The sequence below is a fragment of the Cervus elaphus genome, chromosome 30 (genome assembly GCF_910594005.1).
Source record: "Cervus elaphus chromosome 30, mCerEla1.1, whole genome shotgun sequence".
In the NCBI taxonomy this organism is placed as follows: Eukaryota; Metazoa; Chordata; class Mammalia; order Artiodactyla; family Cervidae; genus Cervus; species Cervus elaphus.
The window spans coordinates 50608862-50622154 of NC_057844.1; positions in this window are offsets into that span (position 1 = coordinate 50608862).

The window sequence follows — 13293 nt, forward strand, 5'->3', positions numbered from 1 at the left end:
TGCTCAGGCTCCCGGCTGTTCTATATGGAGCGCGCCCCGCGCTGCGCTAGGTTCCAGCCCTCGGGTGTTACACAAAAGCGCGGAAGGAAAAGCTGCGCCTGCTCTCTGTGCCTTCCCCGTCAGAGCGGTCCAGGCAGCGAGGGGCTTGATGGGCGCACTATCCCCAGGTGTGGCGCACTCACTCCCTTCCGCGGACCCAGTCTCAGTTTCCGCTGACGCCAGTCGGGTGCGGGCGCCTTCCGCCCTCCGCGTCCCCAGCCCCAGTCCCCTCCCGCGCCGGTCGGGTGCCTGCGCCCTGTGTCTCGCCGCGACCTTCCCCTCCCCCCTGCCTCCTGCCTCCGGCGGGGCTGGGCGGGTCCGCAGCCTGCGACCTCTTCTTGGGACTTTCTCCGTCCCTTTGTTCTGCGAACGGCCGGCAGTGTGTTCCGGCCGGTTAATTTTCTCTCTTTTGGTCTCCCACACCAACCACCACCCAAGAGCCAGTAAGTTTTAGAGCAAGACATACCATGCAAATTCTCCAGCAACACAGGAACATAGCCCCGGATGTCAACATACAGGCTGCCCAAGGTGACACCTAACACATAGACCCATCTCAAAACTCATTACTGGGCACTCCATTGCTCTCCAAAAAGAAGAAATCAAGTTCCACGCACCAGTACACTGACGCAAGCTTCCCTAACCGGGAAACCTTGACAAGCCAATCGTCTAACCCCACCCACTGGGTAAATCCTCCACAATAAAAAGGAACCACAGACCTCCAGAATACAGAAAGCCCACTCCAGACACAGCAATCTAAACAAGATGAAAAGGCAAAGAAATACCCAACAGGTAAAGGAACATGAAAAATGCCCACCAAGTCAAACAAAAGAGGAGGAGATAGGGAATCTACCTGAAAAAGAATTTAGAATAATGATAATAAAAATGATCCAAAATCTTGAAAACAAAATGGAGTTACAGATAAATAGCCTGGAGACAAAGATTGAAAAGATACAAGAATTGTTTAATAAAGACCTAGAAGAAATAAAAAAGAGTCAATTAAAAATGAACAATGCAATGAATGAGATCAAAAACACTTTGGAGGGAACCAAGAGTAGAATAACGGAGGCAGAAGATAGGATAAGTGAGGTAGAAGATAAAATGGTGGAAATAAATGAAGCAGAGAGGAAAAAAGGAAAAAGGATCAAAAGAAATGAGGACAACCTCAGGGACCTCTGGGACAATGTGAAACACCCCAACATTCGAATCATAGGAGTTCCAGAAGAAGAAGACAAAAAGAAAGGCCATGAGAAAATACTCGAGGAGATAATAGCTGAAAACTTCCCTAAAATGGGGAAGGAAATAGCCACTCAAGTCCAAGAAACCCAGAGAGTCCCAAACAGGATAAACCCAAGGCGAAACACCCCAAGACACATATTAATCAAACTAACAAAGATCAAACACAAAGAACAAATATTAAAAGCAGCAAGGGAAAAACAACAAATAACACACAAAGGGATTCCCATAAGGATAACAGCTGACCTATCAATAGAAACCCTCCAGGCCAGAAGGGAATGGCAGGACGTACTGAAAGTAATGAAAGAGAATAACCTACAACCTAGATTACTGTATCCAGCAAGGATCTCATTCAGATATGAAGGAGAACTCAAAAGCTTTACAGATAAGCAAAAGCTGAGAGAATTCAGCACCACCAAACCAGCTCTTCAACAAATGCTAAAGGATCTTCTCTAGACAGGAAATGCAGAAAGGTTGTATAAACGTGAACCCAAAACAACAAAGTAAATGGCAACGGGACCACACCTATCAATAATTACCTTAAATGTAAATGGGTTGAATGCCCCAACCAAAAGACAAAGATTGGCTGAATGGATACAAAAACAAGACCCCCATATATGCTGTCTACAAGAGACCCACCTCAAAACAAGAGACACATACAGACTAAAAGTGAAGGGCTGGAAAAAAATATTTCATGCAAATGGAGACCAAAAGAAAGCAGGAGTCGCAATACTCATATCAGATAAAATAGACTTTCAAATAAAAGCTGTGAAAAGAGACAAAGAAGGACATTACATAATGATCAAAGGATCAATCCAAGAAGAAGATATAACAATTATAAATATATATGCACCCAACATAGGAGCACCGCAATATGTACGGCAAACACTAACGAGTATGAAAGAGGAAATTAATAGTAACACAATAATAGTGGGAGACTTTAATACCCCACTCACAACTATGGATAGATCAACTAAACAGAAAATTAACAAGGAAACACAAACTTTAAATGAAAAAGCTGGCTTAAAACTCAACATTCAAGAAACAAAGATCCTGGCATCTGGTCCCATCACTTCAAGGCAAATAGATGAGGAAGCAATGGAAACAGTGACAGACTTTATTTTCTTGGGCTCCAAAATCACTGCAGATGGTGACTGCAGCCATAAAATTCAAAGACGCTTGCTCCTTGGAAGAAAAGCTATGACTAACTTCAGTTCAGTTCAGTTCAGTTGCTCAGTCGTGTCCAACTCTTTGCGACCCCATGAATCTCATCATACCAGGCCTCCCTGTCCATCACCAACTCCCGGAGTTTACTCAAACTCATATTGAGTCGGTGATGCCATCCAGCCATCTCATCCTCTGTCATCCCCTTCTCTTCCTGCCCCCAATCCCTCCCAGCATCAGGGTCTTTTCCAATGAGTCAACTCTTTGCATGAGGTGGCTGAAGCATTGGAGTTTCAGCTTCAGCATCAGTCCTTCCAATGAACACCCAGGACTAATGACCAACTTAGACAGCATATTAAAAAGCAGAGACACTACTTTGCCAACAAAGATCTGTCTAGTCAAAGCTATGGTTTTTCCAGTAGTCAGGTATGGATGTGAGAGTTGAACCATAAAGAAAGCTGAGCACCAAAGAATTGATATTTTGAACTGTGGCATTGGAGAAGACTCTTGAGAGTCCCTTGGACTGCAAGGAGATCCAACCAGTCCATCCTAAGGGAAGTCAGTCCTGAATATTCGTTGGAAGGACTGATGTTGAAGCTGAAACTCCAATACTTTGGCCACGTGTTATGAAGAACTGACTCATTGGAAAAGACCTTGAGGCTGGGAAAGATTGAATGCAAGAGGAGAAAGGGATGACAGAGAATGAGGTGGTTTGATGGCACCACTGACTCAATGGACATCAGTTTGAGCAAGCTCCAGGAGTTAGTGATGGACAGGGAAGCCTGGTATGCTGCAGTCCATGGGGTCGCAAAGAGTGGGATATGACTGAGCGACTGAACTGAACTGAACTGAACTGCCAATGCAGGAGATCTAAGAGATACAGATTTGATCCCTAAGTCAGGAATATCCCCTGGAGGAGGACATGGCAACCACTCTAGTGTTCTTAGCTGGAAAATCCCACAGATGGAGGAGCCTGGCATGCTGCAGTCTGTAGGGTTGCAAAGAGTCGGACATGACTGAAGCAACTTAGCATGCATCCAAGCATGTTAAGGAATCTGAGTGGCTTCTTTGGTATCTCTGAGATGAGAATAAGAGCTGACTATAAAAGTCTAGCTCACAAGAGTAACTTGAGCTAGGAGCACAAATTTGAGAGTTACCACCATGGTCGTGTCCAACTCTTTGCCACCCCATGGACTGTAGTCTGTCAGGCTCCTCTGTCTGTGGAATTCTCCAGGCAAGAATACAGGAGTCGGTAGTCATTCTGTTCTCCAGGGGATCTTTCCAACTCGGATTGAACCTGGGTTTCCCTCATTGCAGGCAGACTATTTATCATCTGAGCCAGCAGGGAAACCCTTGTATAAATGTCACCAAACACCAAAGAAATAGATACTATGATCCAGTGAGAAAATATAAGATGAAAACTGAAGACAGTTCAAGGCCAACCTTTGTAGAACTCCCCACTCCAAGCAATTGCTTAGAAAACGAAGCATAAGTTAACAGAACTGGGAGAAGAACTTAGAGGTCAGAAGACAACAGTGGACAAGGAAGTATGGTGTCTGAAAGATCACTGTTGTTGTTCAGTTGCTAAGTCATGTCCAACTCTTTGTGGCCACCTGGACTGCAGCAACCCAGGCTTCCCTGTCCTTAACCATTTCCCAGAGTTCGCTCCAACTCATGTCCATTGAGTCAGTGATCCATCCAACTATCTCATCCTCTGTTCTCCCCTTCTCCTCCTGCCCTCACTCTTTTCCAATGAGTTGGCTCTTTGCTTCAGCTGACCAACGTATTGGAGCTTTAGCTTTAGCTTTAGCATTTGTCCTTCCAATGAATATTCAAGATAGACTTCCTTCAGGATGGACTGGTTTGATCTCCTTGCTGTCCAAGGGATTCTCAAGTGTCTGGAAGATAAAAAGAGAGAGATCTAGTCATTAAGGGCTAAGAGGTCCATTGCATTTTGGCTATGGAGAACATTCCATGGCTTTAACAAGAGCTATTTCTTTGAAAAAGTGAGGTTAGAATTGCAAATGGTGTGAATAAAAGAAGGAAAGATAGGTAAGAAGGTAGAAACACAACAGCTGCTGATGGCTTATGAGATTCATGGCTATACAGAGACAGAAAAACACAACAGGGCTAAAAAAAAAAAAAGGGATGTGAAATCAAAGAAAGCTTTGGCATTTGTCTCTTTTAAAGATATGAATTGTCAGAACTTATTTGCAAGTTGTTGGGGTAGATCCTGTTAAGTGAAATAGATCGGATATGCAAGAGGAGAAGGAATAACCAAAGAACAGAAGTTAGAGAATAAGAGCTATTGGATTTTGACAGAAGTAAAGCTTTCCCTTTATCATTAGAAAGAAGATGGAAATGGTCCAGACAGATGAAAGGTGGTACATGATGATAAGATTAGTATGAAAAGAATGAAGACCAAAGATTATCTAATTCCTTTCAGTTAATGTGATGTGATTGTACTAATTATAAAATATTTTAAACTATACATTATATGATTTACATATATAAGTATATATCATATTTTCAATAAAATAAGATGTAAAAAAAGACACAATAAATACAGTTAAATATACAATAAATTTAGAAATGGAATTTTCCCCTTTCACACCTTGTCTTATAAAGCAATTGGTAGGTCTTGTTGTATAATAGCAAATGACAGTCTTGCCTTAAATTTTAAGCACCAACATAAAAACCCAACTTATATGAATGTCTGAGAGTACATTTGATAAAATATCTTGCTAGAAACCATCAAAAGTTGAAAGGCTTATGCCAGTAATATAAAGCTTGTTTCATTCCGTCTGCAGAAATCTGGCAATACATGCAATAAAATATAAAAGCCCCAATAAAGGATGCTGTTTTCCATTGCTTTCGACCCCCAAATCTTGTAATTGCAGAAGACTTCTGTTTGGTCTCGCTATTTAGTAAAATATATAGATTCCTTGCCAATTTATTACATAATATTTATCATGACAAGCCAGAGAAAGGTAGCTTCTTTCTCCACTGTTTATTTTAGGGGTATATTTTATCCTTTTCATCCTCAGATTCTGACTGAAAAACTCTAAAATTCAGTTGTAGTTCCATCAAGAACCAAATGACTCATTAGGATTTGCGGCTGTTGTTTAGTCGCTAAGTTGTGTCTGAACTTTTTGTGACCCCGTGGACTGTAGCTCACCAGGCTCCTCTGTCCATGGAATTCTCCAGGCAAGAATACTGCAGTGGGTTGCCGCTTCCTTCTCCAGGGGATCTTCCTGACCCAGGGATCGAACCTGCAGCTCCTGCATTGGCAGGTGGATTCTTTACCACTGAGCCACCTGGGAAGCCCCCTCCTTAGTTTTAGGTGTGACAAGAGATTTCCTTCCTCCCTTCTGCACTTCTTCCCTTGTTTCTTTCTTCTTGTCCTTCTTCCTCCTTCCTGCTCTCATTTTCTTTCTTTTTCCCTTCCTTTCTCTTTTTGACCTTTCTGCCAGCCTGCCTGAAAATTTGAAAATGAAAAGACTTTTATTCAAAAATACTGTTCAGAAAACTCTCATTACTGAATACTGGCTCCCTAAAAAACGAGCATGAATATCCTCCAAGGTCACTGTTAATTCTCTGACTCAACATCATTGTAAAATGATCACTATTCTGTTAAATAAGTTTGAAACCAGGAAAAAGAGAAAACTTGTCAGCAACTGTGTATATAGTACAATTAGCAAAGGCAACCATGTTACCTTCCAGTTGAAGTTACTGTCTGGCATTTGTTTACAATGCCCATCCACTAGCTTTATTTTGGAGTTGCCTTTGGAAAATTGCCCAGAGTAAAAATCCTAATTATAGATCCAGTGGCAGTGGTAATATCAGGAAATGGCAGTATAGCTTTCAGGACAAGAGACACATTAGGCCTGTAATGTGTTTACTTGTTTGGGGCTTTGGGAGAAATTTTAAAAATAAGTAACCTTTGAATTATAGAAAGGAAAGCTAATTTTTTCCAATTCATTTCATTAAACTTAAATAATTGCCAACTTGTACCACAATGAATTTTAAATGATCTCTTTCTTATTTTAAACATATTCATTAAACTATATGCTTCTATGCAACTGGCAAGTGTGTTCTTAAATTATTTTATCAATATTCTTAAATGTCTTCAGAAGTGGTAAGCATGCAATTTCTTTCTGGGTTGCTCCAGAGATTTCACAGGTAAGGTGTTCTCCTAGTTATATTTATCAAACCCTTTCTCGTTACAACTTAAATTGACTCCTTGTTCTGACTTTAATGAGGTTTATATTTCTTAAAAATTATGGCCCATTTACAGAATCTCATCAGAACAAATTCAAAACCAAGTCAAATGAGAATAGTCAATATATTTCTGTAGCAGTGCAAAGGAAAGCTTTTCTCTGCTTTTATAAAAAAATTGAATTTTCAATAGCTGTCAACATTGCTAAGGAGGAAATTATCACACTTATACATAGTTTATGATTTATCTGAAATGAAATAATCTCAGGCTTGAATATTCTTCTTGTCAATTGGTAACTTGGCATCAAGATTAAATACTGGGATAAATTATACTTTTAGAGAAGCTAGAGCTTCAGGAAGGAAAGATTCTTGAGCTAGCTTTCAAAGAATGAGAAAGGTTCAGAAAGCAGAAATTCTGAATGCCACTCACAGCTGAAGGAACAACGATGATTTAGGGTCACAGTGAATATTTCTTAAAAACCCATCATCACAAGTCCATTCTCTACATATGCATCTTTATTCCTTCCCTACGCAATGGTTCATGAGTTCCATTTTTCAAAGATTCCATATGCATGCATTAATATATGATATTCATTTTTCTGCTTCTGACTTCACTCTGTCTGATGGACTCTGTGTTCATCCACACAACTACAAATAACCCAATTTTGTTCCTTTCTATGGCTGAGTGTTCCACTGTATATATATGTGCCACATCATTATCCATCTATCTGTTGATGGAAATACAGGTTGCTTTCATGTCCTGGCTATTGTAAATAGTGCTGCAATGAACACTGGGACTCATGGACATGGGCAAGGAAGGGGAGGGTGGGATCAGTTGAGAGAGAAGCATTGACATATATACACGACCATATGGAAAAGGGCTTCCCTGGAGGCTCAGTGATAAAGAATCTGCCTGCCAATGCAGGAGACGAGGCTTTGGTCCTTGGGTTGGGAAGACCCCCTGGAGAAGGAAATGACAGTACACTCAGTATTCTTGCCTAGGAAATCCAATGGACAGAGGAGCCTGGTGGGGCTACAGTTCATGGGTTGCAAAAGAGTTGGATACAACTTAGTGACTAAACAACAGCAAAAAGAACAAACAAACAACAACAACGTGTGTCAAATAGATAGTTGGATGCTGCCATATAGCACGGGGAGTCAACTTGGTCTCTGTGATGACCTAGAGGGGTGGAAGCTGTGTGCAAGGGAGAAAATAACTTTTATACAAAAATAATTATACAGCTTATATAATTAATTATGTGTTTAAAATTATGTTTAGAATATAAATGGCTACACACACACACAGAAGACTGTATATGGCACATATACAGATATTTTAAATGATAGCCTAAAAATTATCATTACTTCCATTTTCAGAATACAAATAAGTTAGCTCCTTTTCCTAAGTTCAGCACAAAAAAGGAATTTTCTTCTTCACTCTAAGCAGAAAGGATTTCACAGCATCCCAGGAGACTGTCTTGGCAATGACAAGCCAAATCTAAGCCCACAGCATATGATGATACGATTGTCATCAAGTTGACTTTTGACCATTTGTGTCATAGTGTAAATAGAATAGCTTCTTGACTGGCTTCCTGAGATGAAAACCAGCTGTGTCGTGGTTGGTTACTCATTGCAATTTAATTATTACTTGCTATCCATAGAGAGGATTAAAATTGTTGTACATGTGTGTTAACAACCTAAAAAACAGGGAAAACGTCTTATTCTTGGAAGTGTTTTTGACAGAGTGCGTGCTGACAGCAGAGAGAAAGAGAAGAAGTTCCATATGACAATGTCCTTGGGCTATTGTCTATTAAACCTTAATTAACGATGTAAAAAAGGATACTTTCAGTTTAAATTACAGGATTACTTTCTTCATTTCCAACAAGTCTTGAAGTTTACAGCTTACAGATTCCTGATTCACATCTCAGACAAAAAAAAAAAAAAACAACAGTCAAATAGTTCAAACCATTTCGCTGAGGAATTAAAATTAGGCTTTTGTGCAAAAGGAGCAACTAAATTGAAATTTTAGGAGCCTAATATGTATATTAAAGGCAGCCGTACATCCTATTACGAACGGTTTTGCATTGCAGAAATTGAGGAGCAGCCCAGATCTATTTCTATTTCATTTATCAGGGTTAACACATAACAATCTGATAGTTCCGAACAATTAGCTGTTACACACATTTGAAAGATATGTTTTCTCTTTTATTTTTCAAACAATGAGATAACTTGAAAAATAGTTTTGATAAGAAAACACACTGATTATAAAGGGAAATGAATTAAAGTTCAAGAAGCCTGAATATACCTTCTAGCCTCTCCTTGACTTTGCTCTGGATCACATGGAATAAGCTTTAGATGATTTGCATTTAGATGATTTCTCAGTGAAAGGCCAGATATGCTCTGTCCTAGTTTAAAGAAATATTTTGGATCTTTAGGTCTAATTGAATTTGTGTGGAATGAATAAGCCCTTTCCTAATTAGAAACAGCATTAAAGTTAACTTCTCAACATTTGTATTTATGCTATTATTATTCATGTGTAGTGTCTTTATATTTGTATTGCCATAGGGCTTCCTTATATTTGAAAAGTTCCTAAAGTTTTCTTCCCATTTTTTATATAATGTTTGTGACATCAAATATTGATGTCACAACTTGTTGTTTTGTTCATTTTCCCTTTGCTTAAAAAGAAAAAGAGAATCAGGACCCTCAAATAATAATAATGATTTAGTACAATTTCTTATACTAAAAATGAGAAAATACACTCAGGAGATTTGATTGGCTTATCCAAGGAGATGCAGAAGGGTGGTGAGTAGCTGGCATATGGCTGAAGACATGGTCTAGTGGGTTTTGCACCGTCCTACAGCATCATTCTCCTGAAAGAGATCTTTGTTGAAAGGAGTCTCTTTTGGTTCCAATATGACCAGTCAAATTATTTTACTGAAGTGATGAAATCCTGTGAAAGTTGTAATACATGAATATTTGGACACATCTTTCTACAAAGGTTAGCTTCATGATAAGACTACAACCACCTGGAGTCAACCCAAGCAGCAGAAACATTGATTCTCATTACAATTCCCAGAATGTTGCCTCATAAAGTCACTGGCTCAGATAGCAGTCAATTAATAGCTATAATACAATGTCACAGCTTTGAGGAGTGAGACCTTCCCTTACCTCCAGCCAGCTCTTATCACAGAAAATCAAACCTAAACCTGCAGACATATGAAGGTGATGTAGGCCAGATTTTAAACTGTCACTGATGCACAGCAAAGACCTGATGCTGGGAAATATTGAAGATAGGAGGAGAGAGGGACAACCGAGGGCAAGATGATTGGATGGCATCACTGACTCCTTGGACATGAGCTTGAGCAGACTCCAGGAGATGGTGAAGGACAGGGAAGCCTCCTGTGCTGCCATCCATGGGGTCACAAAGAGTCAGACACAACTGAGCAACTGAATAACAGTAACAAATTAATGAATTAGATATTCAGTTCTAGAAGATTTTAGTAAAGTGACAATACTATGTATATTATTCAACAGGCATGACTAAGTTCTAACAAAATATAGAGACTATCCAGAGAAATATTAGAAAATGAAACATTATTCTGGAAGATGTTTTTCAAAAGTATTCTTTAACGTATAACTGTCCCATCAGAGAGTTGAAAGTATAACAATAATAACAAGCTTATGCTCTTTAATATTTTATCATGTGTCATGATTTTATCATGCTAGAGAACTCTATCTTCCAATTTATCAGTTAATAAAAAGTTATATTCAAAGACATAGTTGTGTTATACTATTCATTTCTTGTGAGAAGATTTAGCCATTCAATTTCCATTTAATAGCTTACTTTTTCCAAATCATGACAATGATACTTAGATCTACTTGTTATTTAAGCCAATCACCCTATTTTGATTTGAGTTTGAAAATACTGCTCTTGCTTCGTCTCTTGTTTCTTTTTCCAGGATGAATGATCAAATAATTCATGCAAATGACTTTGATTTCCCTCATTAGTATTTGTTCATGGTTGAAAATATTAGAATTTCAATGATTAATAATGAATTATTTCTGCTTAATGTTTAGGATGTGGACATGTACTTGGAGTTCTATATATGACATTCAAATACATTTAAAAAATCTCTTTCAAATGGTTCATGTAAATTTAAACTTAAGTTAATTTTTTGTGTCATTTGATATTTATTAATTATTTCTAATTTAGACCCTGAGTACTTCCAGAAATGATGGAAGACACCTCATAATGGAAAATACGTATTAAAATATAAAAATTAAAGTAATACAATGCCAGAATGAAGACGTTAAATGTTAAGCACAATCTGGGGGAAAATGTGGCCAAAAAACTGTTCCAATTGAATACTAAGTTTGGTTTCAATTTGTACTATAGGCAAAGTGAAAGACCGTGTAAAGCAATACTGTATTGAGGCTTCCCTCTCTGGGATCTTCAGAAATGTACACAATTGGATACTTTTCCAATCATAAGTATGAAGTAATTGCCCGGGCACATTGTGCTTAGTCGCTTAGTCATGTCTGACTCTTTGTGACCCTATGACTGTAGCCTGTTAGGCACCTCTGTCCATGGGGATTCTCCAGTCAAGCATACTAGAGTGGGTTGCCACTCCCTGCTCCAGGGGATCTTCCCAACACAGGGATGAACCCAGGTCTCCTGCATTGCAGGCAGATTCTTTACCATCTAAGCCATCAGGGAAGCCCAAGAATACTGGAGTGAGTAGTCTATCCCTTCTTCCGAACCCAGGAATGAAACCGGGGTGTCCTGCACTGCAGGCGGATTCTTTACCAGCTGAACTACCAGGAAAACCCAGGGCACGTTAAATCAGATGAAATCCCAGGTTAGAAATATCCAGGGGAAGGTTTTCCTGACTCAATAGGAGCAACGGGGCTGAAAAATATGACTCTGGATGGAGTTTGGTTAAAAGGTAACTGTATCATCCATAGCACAGTGAGATAGCCTCATTCCAAGCCCACATTAACAATATTAAAAAAAAAAAAGAAAGAAGGGAGAATCAAAGACAGAAAAACCAGTTGTTGGCTTCAAGCATATTTATGTTGCCTTCAGGTTAAATGAGACATAATTCAGAGACCTGATTGATTTTCTTTTATGTGCATATTTGCATGAAACTCTGGCTTAGGTTCATTTGCATATACATGAATAAGCATAGATAAGCTACAGAAAATATCTCTTTGAAAATATTACAATTTTAAGATGTCTCAAAAGCCATTGGTTACTGTGAAATAATAAAAAGCAGTCTTTTCTTATCTTACAGCATAGGTAAAAATCAACTCAAAATGGATAAAAGACATAAACATAAGACATGAAATGGTAAAACTCCTAGAAGAAAATGTAGGGAAAATTTCTTTGATTTTAGCAATGGTTTCTTGAAATTGACACCAAAAGCACAAGCAACAAAAGGAAAAATAAATGAGTGGGACTACATAAAACTAAAAAGTCTCTGTACAGCAAAGGAAACAAGCAAAAACCTGAGAAGGAAACCTATGAAATGGTAGAAAATATTTGCAAGCCACATATCTCACATGAGTTAACATACAAAACATACAAGGAAGTCATAAACTCAGGAGGGGAAAAAAAAATAATTCAGTTAAAAATTGGCAAAGAATCTGAATAGATGATTTTCCAAAGACATATAAATGGCCAATAGGTATATGAAAAGATTCCCCAAATCACTAATCACTAGGAAAATACAAATCAAAACTAAAATGAGATACCACATACTTTCTAGAATGGCTATTACCCAAAGTCAGAAGTTAACAGGTATTAAAGACATTGCGAGACAGAACTGTGTTTGAGCATCTCCTGTGGAGGTACGGGTCAGCAGTGGACTGCCGCAAGGACACGGGCTCTGGGTGCAGCAGACCTGGGTATGGCATAAGCCCTCTTGGAGGAGGTTGCCATTAACCCCATCATAGAGCTGCCAGAACTCACCAGGACTGGGAAATAGACTCTCAGAGGACACAAACAGAACCTTGTGTTCACCAAGACCCAGGAGAAAGGAGTAGTGACCCTACAGGAGACTGACCCAGACTTGACCAGGAGTGTCCAGGAGTCCCCAGCAGAGGTGTGGGTCGGTGGTGGCCTGCTGCAGGGTTAGGGGCAGTGAGTGTAGCAGTACATGCATGGGATCTTTTGAAAGAGGTTGCTATTATCCTAATTACCTGCAGGATAGTTTGACCTCAGGTCAAAAAACAGGAAGGGAACACAGCCCCACCATTAACAGAAAATTGGATAAAACATTTACTGAACATGTCCCCATCCATCAGAACAAGACCCAGTTTCCCCCTCAGACAGTCTCTCCCATCAGGAAGCTTCCATAAGCCTCTCATCCTTCTCCATCAGAGGGCAGGCAGAATGAAAACCACAATCAGGGAAAACTAACCAATCTGATCACATGGACCACAGCCTTGTCTAATTCAATGAAACTATGAGCCATGCCATGTAGGGCCACCCAAGACAGACAGGTCATGGTGGGGAGTTCTGACAAAACATGGTCCACTGGAGAAGGGAATGGCAAACCACTTCATTTTTCTTGCCTTGAGAACCCCATGGACAGTATAGAAAGGCAAAAACATAGGACACTGAAAGATGAACTCCCC